This window comes from Drosophila navojoa, chromosome 4 (assembly GCF_054131105.1).
Source record: "Drosophila navojoa isolate 15081-1374.11 chromosome 4, UAZ_NAV_1.0, whole genome shotgun sequence".
NCBI lineage: Eukaryota > Metazoa > Arthropoda > Insecta > Diptera > Drosophilidae > Drosophila > Drosophila navojoa.
The window spans coordinates 22423269-22436253 of NC_142892.1; the positions used below are offsets into that span (position 1 = coordinate 22423269).

General features: G+C 41.9%; 1 long non-coding RNA gene across 1 annotated transcript; it reads right to left on the reverse strand.

Moving 5' to 3' along the window:
• LOC149091508 (uncharacterized) lies at positions 1–1178 on the reverse strand. The gene is made up of 2 exons (XR_016196841.1): positions 1058–1178; positions 1–988 (listed from the first exon to the last, which is right to left on the reverse strand). It is a non-coding gene; the product is annotated as an uncharacterized LOC149091508 (long non-coding RNA).
• Positions 1179–12985: the final 11807 nt, after the last annotated feature.

Below are 12985 nucleotides of genomic sequence, written 5' to 3' on the forward strand. Positions count from 1 at the left end.
TTCTGTTTTTTTTTTCGGTAATGCATATTCAGATCTTTTCGGCATACCACAAACGATTATCTGCATCGAAGCACACTCATCGAAACGCGGCAGCGTCCTCTTCTTTGGCCACTGGACAGAGACAGCGCCGAACAATGGCAGCGGTTAAAGTACAAAGCATCGCACTTTATTAACTACTTGAGATTAAGTCTGATAAAGAGATAATCCCCGACGGTCGGCAACTAAACTCAAAGTGCACCGCATACTCCTACAACGCGAGAACTCTCTCGTGTCTGAGGCATAGGTGGATGGAGTAGAGAGGGAGAGAGAGAGTGAGAGAGAGGGAGAGCGAGAGTTCCAACATTTCGGTAGCTGTGCCAGTGTAATAAGCATAACAATATCGTTGTCCGCCCAATTGACAAGCCAGACCGTGGTAGTTGAGAGGCTGAGAGATCTGGAGCGCTGCCGTGTAAAATAGATCACAGGTAATGTTGCTGTCGCAGCTCAGGTGAGATCAATAGCAGCCAGCCAAAGACATAGATGAGGCTTATCGCTTGTATTGACGGGCCACTGCCTCAGCTCGACTCTCTCCGCCCCGGAGCCAACCATCCACACGTCACTGCACTTTTGCTTGGCATCGCATCTCATCAGTCCGTCAGCCCGGCATTCCGACAGCCCGACATCGTCATCGCTCGTCGCTATCGGGCGCAGCTGCCTTTGATCAGTGTAGCGTAATTTTAAGCCAAATTGGGCAGCCTTTTGGTGCTGCCGCGTTGCCTACGGGCCGGGCCAATGGCTCTTGGCCTCATGCTGGGCTCTATTCGATGTCTCCTGGCTGCCGTTTGGTGCCAATGTCCTGGTTCCTCTGGCGTTGGCTGCCTCACTTTTTCAATGCTTTAGTGTGAAGATGTAACATCTCCTAGTTAGGGTGGCTTTGCTGTACCGACTCCCTTTCTCTCTCTCTCTCTCCCTCTTCTGTTTTCTGTTCTTTTGAGGCGTGGAGCTACTGCTGTGTAATGGGATTTACCTTTGATCCATTGTGTATTCGCATATTTTATTAGAATTCATTGTTCCTTACATCTTTTGCAATTTGGAGATGGAACATGCGTTGTAGTTTTTCTTTCTTTACATATAGCAAAAAATTATCCGGTTGTCATTTGTAGAGATTTTTATAAATATTTGATTCATCTTAAATTTTTCAAAAATTATAAAGGATTTGTTGGTCATATTGAAAATGGTGTAATTATTCGAATCCTTAGCGAGTTTAAATTCAATAGTAAAAGAATAGCTAAGGGACTTGATTATTTGGAACTTCATGGAATGCTTTTACATAGAAAGTAATTCTTGTATTAAAAAGTTATGCAAAAAATATTTGAAATATTTTATATTCATATTTATTTTTAAAAGTAGGACAGCGTTCAAGCAATCCACTATAGTAAATTGGTTTTGTGATGGATTTGAAGGGATTTGAAATTAGTAATATATGCTATCATAGAATATAGTATATAGAATATAAAATTGAAATATTTATAAATACATATACGTCTATTGGAGGCGTGGAAAGCCAGGAAAATTATAACCTCGACAGTTTGAAAATCAATAAATTCTGTTGAATCCATTTATTACCAGGAGCTTGCTCACACTTTTGTAGTTTTCAGTAACTCTATATACATATGAAGTGAATAAGTTCTTAGACTAATAGAAATGTAAGCGTCAAGCCTGCATTAGATTATTGAGAGTTCGACTTGGATCAGAGAACTGTTGAAATGCATTGGTCCAGCTAGAGGCAGTGAGTCTTTCGTTTGCGAAAGACCAAACGAGGCATGACAACGCTTCAAGTGTTTATGCAAATGCATTTTAACACCTGGCTGCACAAATATTATCTAACTGCTCATAATAATATTGATAATTTTTATAAATACCACAGAAGAGAGAAAGAGAGAGAGTGGAGATGGAGATGGAAGAACTGAGTTCAATACATATAACTGTGGGGTGAACGTGAGGCGTAAATTAATTCTATTGAAGTCGCTTAGAGTTCCATGAAACGGCAGCCGGGTCCGGGAGACAACGACAGCCAACGGATCGCAACTGAAGCGCTGAGCAAACAGTTTCATTGGCTTGGAAAAAAAAGTGTTGAATCTGTTGCTGCTGCTGTTGCTGCTGTTGCTCGTTGTGTTTACTTGGTTGCAAGTTGGATGATCGTGTCGTGGATTGTGTTTGTAGACGCAGCCGGGCCAAGCTCATTATGCGATCGCGTTAAGCTGTGAAATTTATTGTTTGTCTAGCCATAATAGGGGGGCAACAACAGCAGCCAGAGGAGCCAGAGCAGCCAGAGCAGCAAGAGCAACAAGACCAGCAAGACCAGCAGAAGCAGCCAAAGTTACGAGTCTCTAATCTCCGACTATTGACAAAAACTCAATACCAGTAGTTGTTGGCAGTTCGCATTGGCATTTATGAATTATGGAAATGGTAACTACGCTTAGAAGACGCCACTTCATGCTGGTCAAATGGAGCTGGGACTGCGACTCGTCGGGTCTGACTCGGACTCTTCGGGCGAACAAATGTTTTATTAATGAAACGCTGATCATCAGCTGCATTTGTTTGGTGTGGGCAGCAGCAGCAGCGGCAGCGGCAGCGACGTTGGCGAGTCTCTAAGCGAGACAAATTACCACATTTCAACACATACTCAAAACTGGCGCTGGAACTGCCCCCTACAGTCCATGTAAACGGTTGCAGACGGAGTCTGCGTCTGGCTCTGGAACTGGGTCTGTGTCTGCAACGGGGTTTGAACCAAGTGGCCCTTTTGGCGCCCATTGCAATTGTGTGGCATCGGCTATCGTTGTTGCTGTTGTTGTTGTTGTTGCTTTCTTGTTTCAGTCTCGCTCGTTCGGTGGTCATTAATAAAAATGTTTTTGTTGCTTTGGGTTAACTCCCATAAGCCATAAGAAAAACAAACAAATGGACAGGCGATCGTTGGATAGTTGAGTGCCTGACTGGTGGGCCAGACACATACAGAGATCGAATATGTATATGAATATACATATGTGTATGTGGCCAGACCCCTACTTTAGGTCAAATAAGCCAAGTCAGCGACGTGAGCATGAATCAACCTGTCAAAAGTCTCGTTAACGCCAACAGCAACGATTTTCGTTGCTTGGCCTTCTTTTTGCTCTGGCAGGGTCACAACGAATATGCGATGAGCTACGAGAGGTAGCAACACAAAAAACTAAACTACAAAACATAAATTCATACATATGTGAAAGCTAGAGCTTTATCTATGACTAAAAGTTTGTTTTTATAAAGTCTGCTTTCCTATTTATTTATATCCTTTTTACAAACATTCCTAACAAGTCGTTAGATCCCAGGCGCAGTCAGGCGGCCTGCTCTCCTACAAGACCTCCACACGTTGGCCACAGCTTAAGACCCTAAGGGTCTGCCAAAACCTTTGTACAGCCCAAGAAGCAGGAACAACAACGCAGAGCAACACAATAACCATAACAATAAAAACAAAAGCTGGGAGGGAAATTTCATTAAATGCCACATTTGAGGCAGCCAAAAACTGGCGCCAGGCACAGCATCAGCATCAGCTTCAGCAACAACAACAACAACAACAACATAGCCATATCCATGTTCACATATAATCTCGACAACGCAACGCAACGAGAGCACGAACAAATAAGCAGCAATTTCTTCATGTTGCGAGCAAATTTGGCTGGAATGCGGCGCACGGCTGATGTGGGCAGGGCTGAGTCGGCAATGAAGTGCGCCGTCGCGCTGCTAAACGATCTTGCCACCGCCCGTCCACACCATGCCACACACAAGCACACATGCAGAGAGTAAGCAAGCGAGAGAGAGAAAGAGAGAGAGAGAGAGAGAGCTGGTTAAGGACGGGGCACACGCACGAACTACGAACTTGATGCGGAGCCAGTTAACCAGGGTCTGGACTTTCGGGCTCTGGGCTTTGGGCCCTTCACTCGACCTGACTGCCGACAGACGACAGACGACAGTCGACTGGCGCTATCGTCGTCTGGCTCTTGGCCAGGTTGTTGTTGTTGCAGCCACTGCTGCTGTGCCCACACCGAATTCAGAGGTGCAAATACGTTCGGACCAGTCTCCAATTTGTGCTGGCAACTGATTATTCATGGTCCAAAGATGTTCCACAGTTGTTATATGCTCATGTTATCATACCCATTACCAAAACTCTGAAGGGACTGATTGCGGGAAAAACGCTATGGGAAAAATTGAAATGCAAAGAGAAAGTAATGAACATAGTTTCTATTATTATAGAACAAATTATTATTTTTATTAACTTTTATGTAATGTATATCTATACTGAATATTTCCATTATTAGAAAACAAAATATTCGTAATAATTTCTATGTAATGGAATACATATATAATAAATAAAAAATTAAATTAAAAGGTCAACATATCTTCTTTTAAGTGAAAACTTTTTGAAATTATTTAAGGGGTTTAATATTGTCTTATAGTCTTATGGTGTGATTTTTTTAAATACTGATGCTATTGTTATAGCACTATAAAACGGAATTTTTCAAGGCACTATATTTATTTCTATTTGTATTTTCCTCTATGAAAATATTCTCATATATAACATTCAAATTTATTTACTTGTGTTTCATTTTACAGATTAAAGACTCTTTTTGAAAAAAAAAACTTGATAAGAAGTTAAAAACTGAGGATGGGAAATACGAGCGAAAATAGATAAACAATTTGAAAATTCGATTGGTTTATGATTATTACAATATACAAAATGGATTAGTGTTTCAAAAATATGTATTTCCATGTAAAATTGTGTCAAATTTAAGAGAGCTCTTTTAAAATGATTGCAATTTGATCTCTGCATAAATCAAGCACCTAGGGCTATGGACATCATATCATTGAGTACAGATTCAATATAGGGTATACAATTTTCGTTGCCTTTTAATGAGTATGTCATCTGGCTTTTACTTGATGATGATTTTACGTTTCTGCCTTTCTACTCCGTTCTTGTCGCTGTCGTTGTCGCCGTCGACGTTGCCGTCGCCGTAGTCTAAGAGGAAATGAAATATTTGGCTGGCATAAAAGTTATCATTTTATTAAAAAGCAGACGCAATCAACGCATTCACATATTAAAACCGATTTCCAGCCGACTTGTGGGATCTTGAGCTGAGAGCTACAGAGAGACCATAGGAAGCACGATAAGTTTGTAGGTCGCAGCATACAGACCCAGAAAGAGAGAAGGAGAGTGCGATAGGGAAAGAGAAAAGAAACTGATTCATTTGGGTTTGGGTCAGCCGACATTCGACTACTGGAGACAGGGGCGTGATTAAGAGAGACGTCGCGCCAGTCGTCGGTCTCGTCAACTGACCAACTGACTACACAATTTTCCCAACATATATGAGGATATATGTTATGTGTGCATGTCGTTGAGGACTTGTCCTAGTTAGGACGACATTTAGTGGGCGTGTAGGCAGCATACATATATACATATATAGTATCTGGTTCTGATTGAAATGGTCTGGTTAAGAATTGATTAATGCACAACATAAACAAGCATCAGATCCCGCTCAAGTGGTGCAACCGAGCCACATTCAGTAGGCGTTGTGTGCGCCTGTACCATGTCGAAGTGCAGTTTCGTGTCAGTTTTGACTATTTAGTAGACTTTGCATAGGCCTAGACATAAACGTTCGTTGCTCGCGGTTAGAGTTTTCCAGCTATCGAGCGCTGTCATCGCATCTCAGCTTTCATAACTCAATCACGTCCCATAAAAAGCCATAAACAACTTTGATAACCCCACGGCATTTGGTTGGGGCTTCATAAACTGCCAATATAAATGTTTAAATTAATTACAGTCTTGCCATCAAAGATGCTATTTTGTCCATGTGAGACAGGTCAGTGGCCAACAGGACCCACCGCGCGTCTCCAACTTCAACTAGAGCTGGGCCGCTGTGGGGCTGCATAAAAGACAAAACATTGAAATCCAATTAAATGACGGTCATTAAACTGCCAGCATGATGGTGCCACAAATCCATTTTTAATTGCTTATTTCATAAAAAGGAGAGGGGGAGAGAGTGAGAGATAGAGAGAGAGAGAGAGAGAGAGAGAGAGGGGCTGGCAACAGGTACTCCGCCTAGACAGAGGTGCATATTATCATATTAACGCGTCTGAAAACCCAAGAAAGCTTCGGTTCCCGCAGCTCATGGCCATCAAATGGGGTCCACACTTTATTATTGTGTCAATGCAGTTAACAAACAACAAATGAACAGCCCAGCAAGAGGAGAGCCAACAGAATTTTTGATTGATGTCCTTGGCAGTCAAACGCTCGCCTAAACGGCTGCAATAAAAAATTTACCACGTTTGGGGCACAGCGGGCGGTACGTTGGCGCCAGTGATATATTTCACCCTTCGCTGATGTGACTGCGAAGCATCGGCCACAAGCCGAGTGGCCAGAAGAACTCCGAACTGGCCTGAGAACCTCTGAGACAGAGACGGAGACAGAAATGGAGATGGAGATGGAGACAAAGACGGAGGCGACATTCGCTGCACTGCGATCGCAGCCAGAGACAAGCAAGCGGATTGGAAACGGAATATAAAAAGTTGGAAATGTTAAAATTTAATTATGGGTTCAGTTTTTGGCCTCTCAGCCAGACCACATGAATACATGCACACATGTATGTGTGTGTGTGTACCCCACCAATATCGAGACATTAAAACACAGTGTGCGAGTGGAGAAAAGTCAACAGAAATTTGTTTTTAATTTACAATTTAATATGCGTTATAAAAAATTGGTCTCAATGACGAGTTATAAATATTTATGAAGGCAGCGCCAGAAAGGCAACGGCTAAGGAATACCAGCTCGAGTATTTTGTTTCCCTCAGAGTTTACGAATGCTCTACAGGATCTACATTGATCAGATTGTGTGTAAGAAGTATAACTTGATGGATAAGATTGAACTGAAGCTGACTGTGCGATATATGGTGTGAGGATAACAAGCCGACAAATTTAAGATAATATAATATAATTAATAATAATATATTAGTATTTACTAATATATATATATTTTTTATATTCTAATATTACACTGTACTAAATTAAATTTAATTAATTAAGTTCCAGACCTTTTTTGTGTAGTTATTAATGTATGAAAATATATCATTTAGATAAAATTGTTAATAAAATATACGACTGTATAACCTAAGAAAAAAAAAATAGCAGACACATAAAATAATATTATGATATTGTTATTATATAGAAATAAAATTATGATCTAATTTAATATCACTAAACTAACTGCCAAAGCAAAATCTGGTTATCTATAATTAGCAAAAAGTTTTCGATCCGTTTCAAAATTCTTGTTATAACGAGAATGCCCCACTCGAAGATTTCTCACATGCAAGTGGACACACTCCAAATTATTTGTCAAACATTTTCGTCTCGACTCGTTCCAAATACTAATGCCACACACACACACACACACACACACACACAGGCTCAGATCACACATCGTGGGGCTATCCTAACTCGCCAAATTGCTGTCCGCTTAAATTGCCAAACTTGGTGGCACTTGGAGTCATCAGTTCCATGCGAATGTGGATGTCGACTCGTCGACTGTTTTGACATCTTGGGGCGTCCGTCGTCGCCACGTTAGCGGGGCAGGGAGTGCCACTGCGCCACTGCGACTGCGCCTCATTATTTATTATGAATTCTATAAATATTAATGGATTTTTAAATGCAATTATAACAACTAATTAATAATGTGCATTTTAAATCGTCCCGGGCGAGCGAACACGGTTTGCGCCACCGTCTCCATTGGAGCATTTGACGTATTACCTGACGTATTTATTGCATGTTTTCTCGCTTCGACTTTGGTACTTTGTGTGCTCGTTGGCTCTACTCTAATGGAGGGTAATACAAACATTTCAGACGATATGTAACATTGTCTCCCTCTCTCCTACTGAAATTGATGATGTTCATATTTCATCTTTCTATTCATGATAATTTTTTAATGAGACTATTGATTAATAGGGTCTTTTTTTGACCTTCCATATCCCATGATCCACATTAAGTCATCTCATAATAATCAATTTCAATCAAATCTGGAATTTAACTGAGTTCAGTACATTTGACAAGTAATGAACACATCGCCGCATTCCCACGAAATGATCGTATGTTGATTTATTTGCGAAACTGAAATTTTAATGCAGAACGGTTAAAAAACCTCTATTTGACATACTTGAAAAAAAAAAAATCAATTTAAATTTAATCGTTTAATGCAATAACACAATTCCGAAAATGCTTCTCCTGTAAAGTTACATTTTCGACATACGATCATTTCGGGGGAATGCGACGATATTATCCTTAAGATTTCTAATTGGCAGAGTATTTGCCATTCGGCTGTTAGAAAATCACTTGTAGTTTTTTATTCATTTGCTGCTGTTATGAAATGGGCAACGAGTCCAAATGGAGGTGCGCGAAAAAATTAAACGAGAATGTCTGACAGAATTTATTTTAATTAGTGCGATGAAGTTGTGAGTGGCATGCCAAATGAGGGGCAGCCCAACTGGCTGGGCATTCGCGATCAGCTCATGGCCGAACGGGTCCATGCAAAGCGACTGCCAAATGGCCAATGGCAATCGTTGATCAATGACAAGCTCGAGTGGATTTTAGCCACCCTAGCTTGACACAGAGATCACAGAGTGGAAGGCCGCCAGATGCTATACATAGAGCAGGAAGAGACAATAAACGATCGCATGGGCATTTGCTTGGCAAAGATCGCGATCGCGATCGCAAACGCGTTTGCTATTGAGATCGAGTTTGAGATTGAATGAGATCCCGTATCGATTACATAGATCGACTTCTGTGCTCAGGTCAATTGCCGCTAGGCCAACGCAAAGGGAAGCCGCCTGTGCCTGCGCCTGCACCCGGGTCGGTCGTGTCGCGACGTTGTAATCGATATGGCGGAGCGCTGGCAATCGATACCACAGCCAGGAGAATGTATCTTAAGTAGCAATGTAATGTGTCCAGATGCCGAACTGCTGATAAGAGCGCCCTGGTGGCGACGGCTAGATGATCGCTGCGATCAGTAGTAGCCTCATCTCTCTTGGGCCATGGCACTTGTGGGCGCCTGGCCATAATGCATCTAACAGATACTTATGGATTGCTGATCTTGTGACAGGCTCTGTCCGGGGTAGCCAACTAAAGTGGAGCCTCACAACGTGAGAATCACAAATATGTAAAGAAGTGGAAAGGAAAATCAAGGGATAGGCAGAGGTAAAGGGAGAGGGAGGGGGCCATTTCTTTTGGGAAAAGGTTGCAGCGATCGATCGAACGATCCAACGATCGAAGCAAACATCTTAACAAATTATAATGCCCGACACTGGGTCGAGCGGTGGCTCGGTGGCTCATCGTTAAGTATCTCAACTAGTAGCCGCTAGGCAGCCACGAGAAGTGATCATCTCAACGACAGTCCATCGATCATTCAAAATCGAGTCTGACCCATGCTGGTGTTGCTTTTTCAGACTCTTCTCTATTTTGTTTTATTTACTTTTATTTTTTTGGCTACACTTTTTTCGTCTTTTAGCGTTAGCGAGGTAGAAAGCGTGATGGTAAATTAAATCATCGTCGATTGGCTTGGGTCTGCTGAACTGATGCTGTTGTTGTTGTTGGTGTTGGTGTTGTTGTTGTATTTTATCTTCAGTTGCCCTAATGATGCCCAACGCACCTTGAGCTGCAGCTTAGTATTTACCCAAAGATCTCTATCAGCGAGTTAACTCGTTTAGCATTTAGTTGCAGGCGCCTAAACACAGAGACGTCGACTGAGACTGAGGTTGGGTCTGGGACTGGAACTGACGACTTATCGCATAGTTTGCATCTTTATGCTTGTTTTTCTCAGGATTCGGGGCTGGGCAACGCCTCGCAGTGCGGCTTATTAGGCGCAGACAGTGTCGTTTATATCATTTATATTATTTTATGATGCCCTTTTTGTTGTTTTCATAAATTATGTGCAACTTGTTGTAGTACAATATTTATTGATGCTCCAACGGACAGGTTGTCCAGGTGCAGGTGACAATCCAGAGCCACGGCCTTTCTCTGCGCATGGGTTAATTAGGGTTATCCATGATTTATTGATGTGTTGTGCCCTCTGGGAGCACCATCAAATGCAACCTGTCTGCCCATTGATTATGGCTCCAATAACCACACTGTTGATGGTCTTTTAATAAATGCATTTCGTTAGCTATTTATGCATGTCTACATGAGTTACGCACATATGGATGTATGTATATATCTTTTAATTAGCCCTCAGATTTGACATGGTCTGTCCACAGTCAATGTGGGCTGTCGCCCGCAGCAGTCGAACTGTGGAGCTGCGCTGCTGATGGCCTCTTCGGCGGCCAGTTGGCTGTTGTCTAACGGTAGCTGCCTCAAATCTCTTATCACAGCGAAACACATGTCGCCAGGCAGCTACTGTCCGAGCGCAGATGCAGAGTCGGCAGATAGCGGCAGTCAAAGGACTTCAGGATCTTGGGCTCTGGCGCCAAGCGATCCTTGAGAGTGCCCGCTGCCAGCCACTTGTCGCGTCGCGCGACAAAGGACAATAGAATATTATTGCTTCAATTGGCAGCCGCTCACGTCCCACGTCCCACGTCCCACGTCTCTCTGTCAGGTACAAGCCCGCAGAACATCTCAAGTTGATTTGGAAACGAGAAATCGCCTGGCTACAGCTCAGTTCACACCATGGCCAAGTCGGCTCTCGCCTCTGTCCGCTCTGTCCGCTATGTGGGCGTTGTCACTGTCGCGCCGACGACCTTGCCCACTTTGCCTTGCCGATTGCACCGTTTAGTGACGCAATTACACCTGACTCAACTGGTCTATCCGACTGATAAGCCATAAAAGTGCCTGCAGCAGCCCAGCTGCTCGGCTGCCCAGCATCCAGTAGTACAGTAGTCCAGTCGACTGTCTGGGCCTTTTGTTCCCGTTTGCCGATATTCTTTGTCGGTTCGCGCTGCAAGCAGGCGTGAAACATTTCGATTTCATATCTTTTGTTCGCCTCCCTTTGTGTTTTTGTCAAATAAAGTTTGCGCTGGCTATTTGTACAAATATTTTACGATGCAGTGGCGCCCGCCAGAGGTTCCATTGCCAGTCAGCAGGCATCTGCCGCAGTCTGGGAGTGGATCCGAGTCTGATGGCTGCTTGGTTGGCTGGCTGCTTCACCGGAAATATGCCGTCTACGCTGTCAAAAAGTGCTAATTTGCCCGAAATGCGGCAGGCGAATTCGCATTGCGTTTAGCTGGAATCCTTTCTAGTCCGTTTGCAGTGAAGTCAAGCTCGAAATTATTTGCTTTCGTCGTAGCGCTTGAAGTGAAGTGCAAATTGTATTGGAGACATTCCCATGAAAGTGTCGCCATAGCCAAGGAGATGTCACGGCGACTGTGTGCATAGATATAGTATACTATATACACGTGTACATGAATCTGTGTGGAGTGTCTACATACAGATATCTGCGGTTTTCTTTAAGATCAATGTCAATGCCAAGATAATGTCATATTTTCAGTTTCAAACAATTTAAAAAAAATCATGTTTATTTAAATAGTCTTCAGATTTTTTAATATTATTGTTATTAAGATTATTTATTAAGATTATTTAATATTATTTAATTGTTATTAAGATTATTTAATATTATTTAAGTTATGCTATATAAATGAGAATCATTATCAAATAATGTCATTATATAATATTATATTAAGCAAGTAAAGTTGCATATTATTCGTTCACTATCTATAGACGATTGAATTATTTTTGTTATATCTCAAGAGGAGCAAGAGGGAACTGTCAAATTCTGAACCTCCAGCTCAAAAACTGAGGAAAATATACTGTTTAATTTTCTACTTTTTCACTCCCACTCTCAATGGACTAAGTTATTTGTATTTCTATAACATATAGACTTGGAGTATTGTGATCTACAGATGTATATAGTGTACCAATAATGTCTTCATACATCAGCAATTTTTTTTTTTTTACACAGCTTACTTAACCCACCATCAAATAAAGACTTTTACCAAAGTGATCTTATCGTACAGAATCAATATAATCTTTAAGCTATGTGAATAAATGGATATGCTCTCTAGAGCATATTTTTAGTTGAGGTCATCAGACTTACTTCGTTACGAATACGAAATTCTTAATGTATTATATGTCTCCCATTGCTTTGTCAATAATTCAGGATTAAGACTCTTCCCAGATTATATTTTTTATTAACAATCATAGCTTGATAAGACCTTACATTACCTAGAATCTGAAGTCCTTAATATGTGTGTAATATTTATTTACCTATGAATCATAGAAAAATCAACTATTTCTACTTTCATGGCGGCTTCCTGTAGTCACTGCCGGCTAGAGATTAGGTTCCGGGGAAATGCACAGCAACAACTGTGATTAGAAGCAATTTTCGGTGCTGACAAGCACTAATCAATAGTACAGAACCTGCACAGACCCAAAATGTATAAATTTTCGGGCAACTATGGTGAGCAATCTGGCAAATAAACAGAAACTGGCAACTGCCAACTGGCCTGTATATGGCCAGTGGAATTCGAAATTCCGAAACGGGCAATTAAGAAAACCAACAAAATTTATGTTTCACCTGTCTGCATAAAATACATAAATACAAAATGCCAGACAATGCCAGCAAGAGCCAAGATGGTGGCTAATTACACGGCACAAAAAACGGCGTATGCCCAAAAAGAAACAGATCCAAACCCAGAGCCAGCGCCAGTTGCAGTTGCACAGTCCCAAAGACCCTCGTGAGCAAATCGACACAAGAGGGAGAAATGAAAATAGCAACGGGCATTTTTCCAGCCGTCTGCCGTCTGCATTGTCTTCTCCTTCTGATTCTGCTTTTGCTGCAGACAGGCGCGCTGTGGAAAATCTCACTTCTAAATTACAAAGCATGCCACATTGAAGTCTGACTGACAGTGGCACAGAGCGGGATAGCGGGATGGCGGAATGGCGG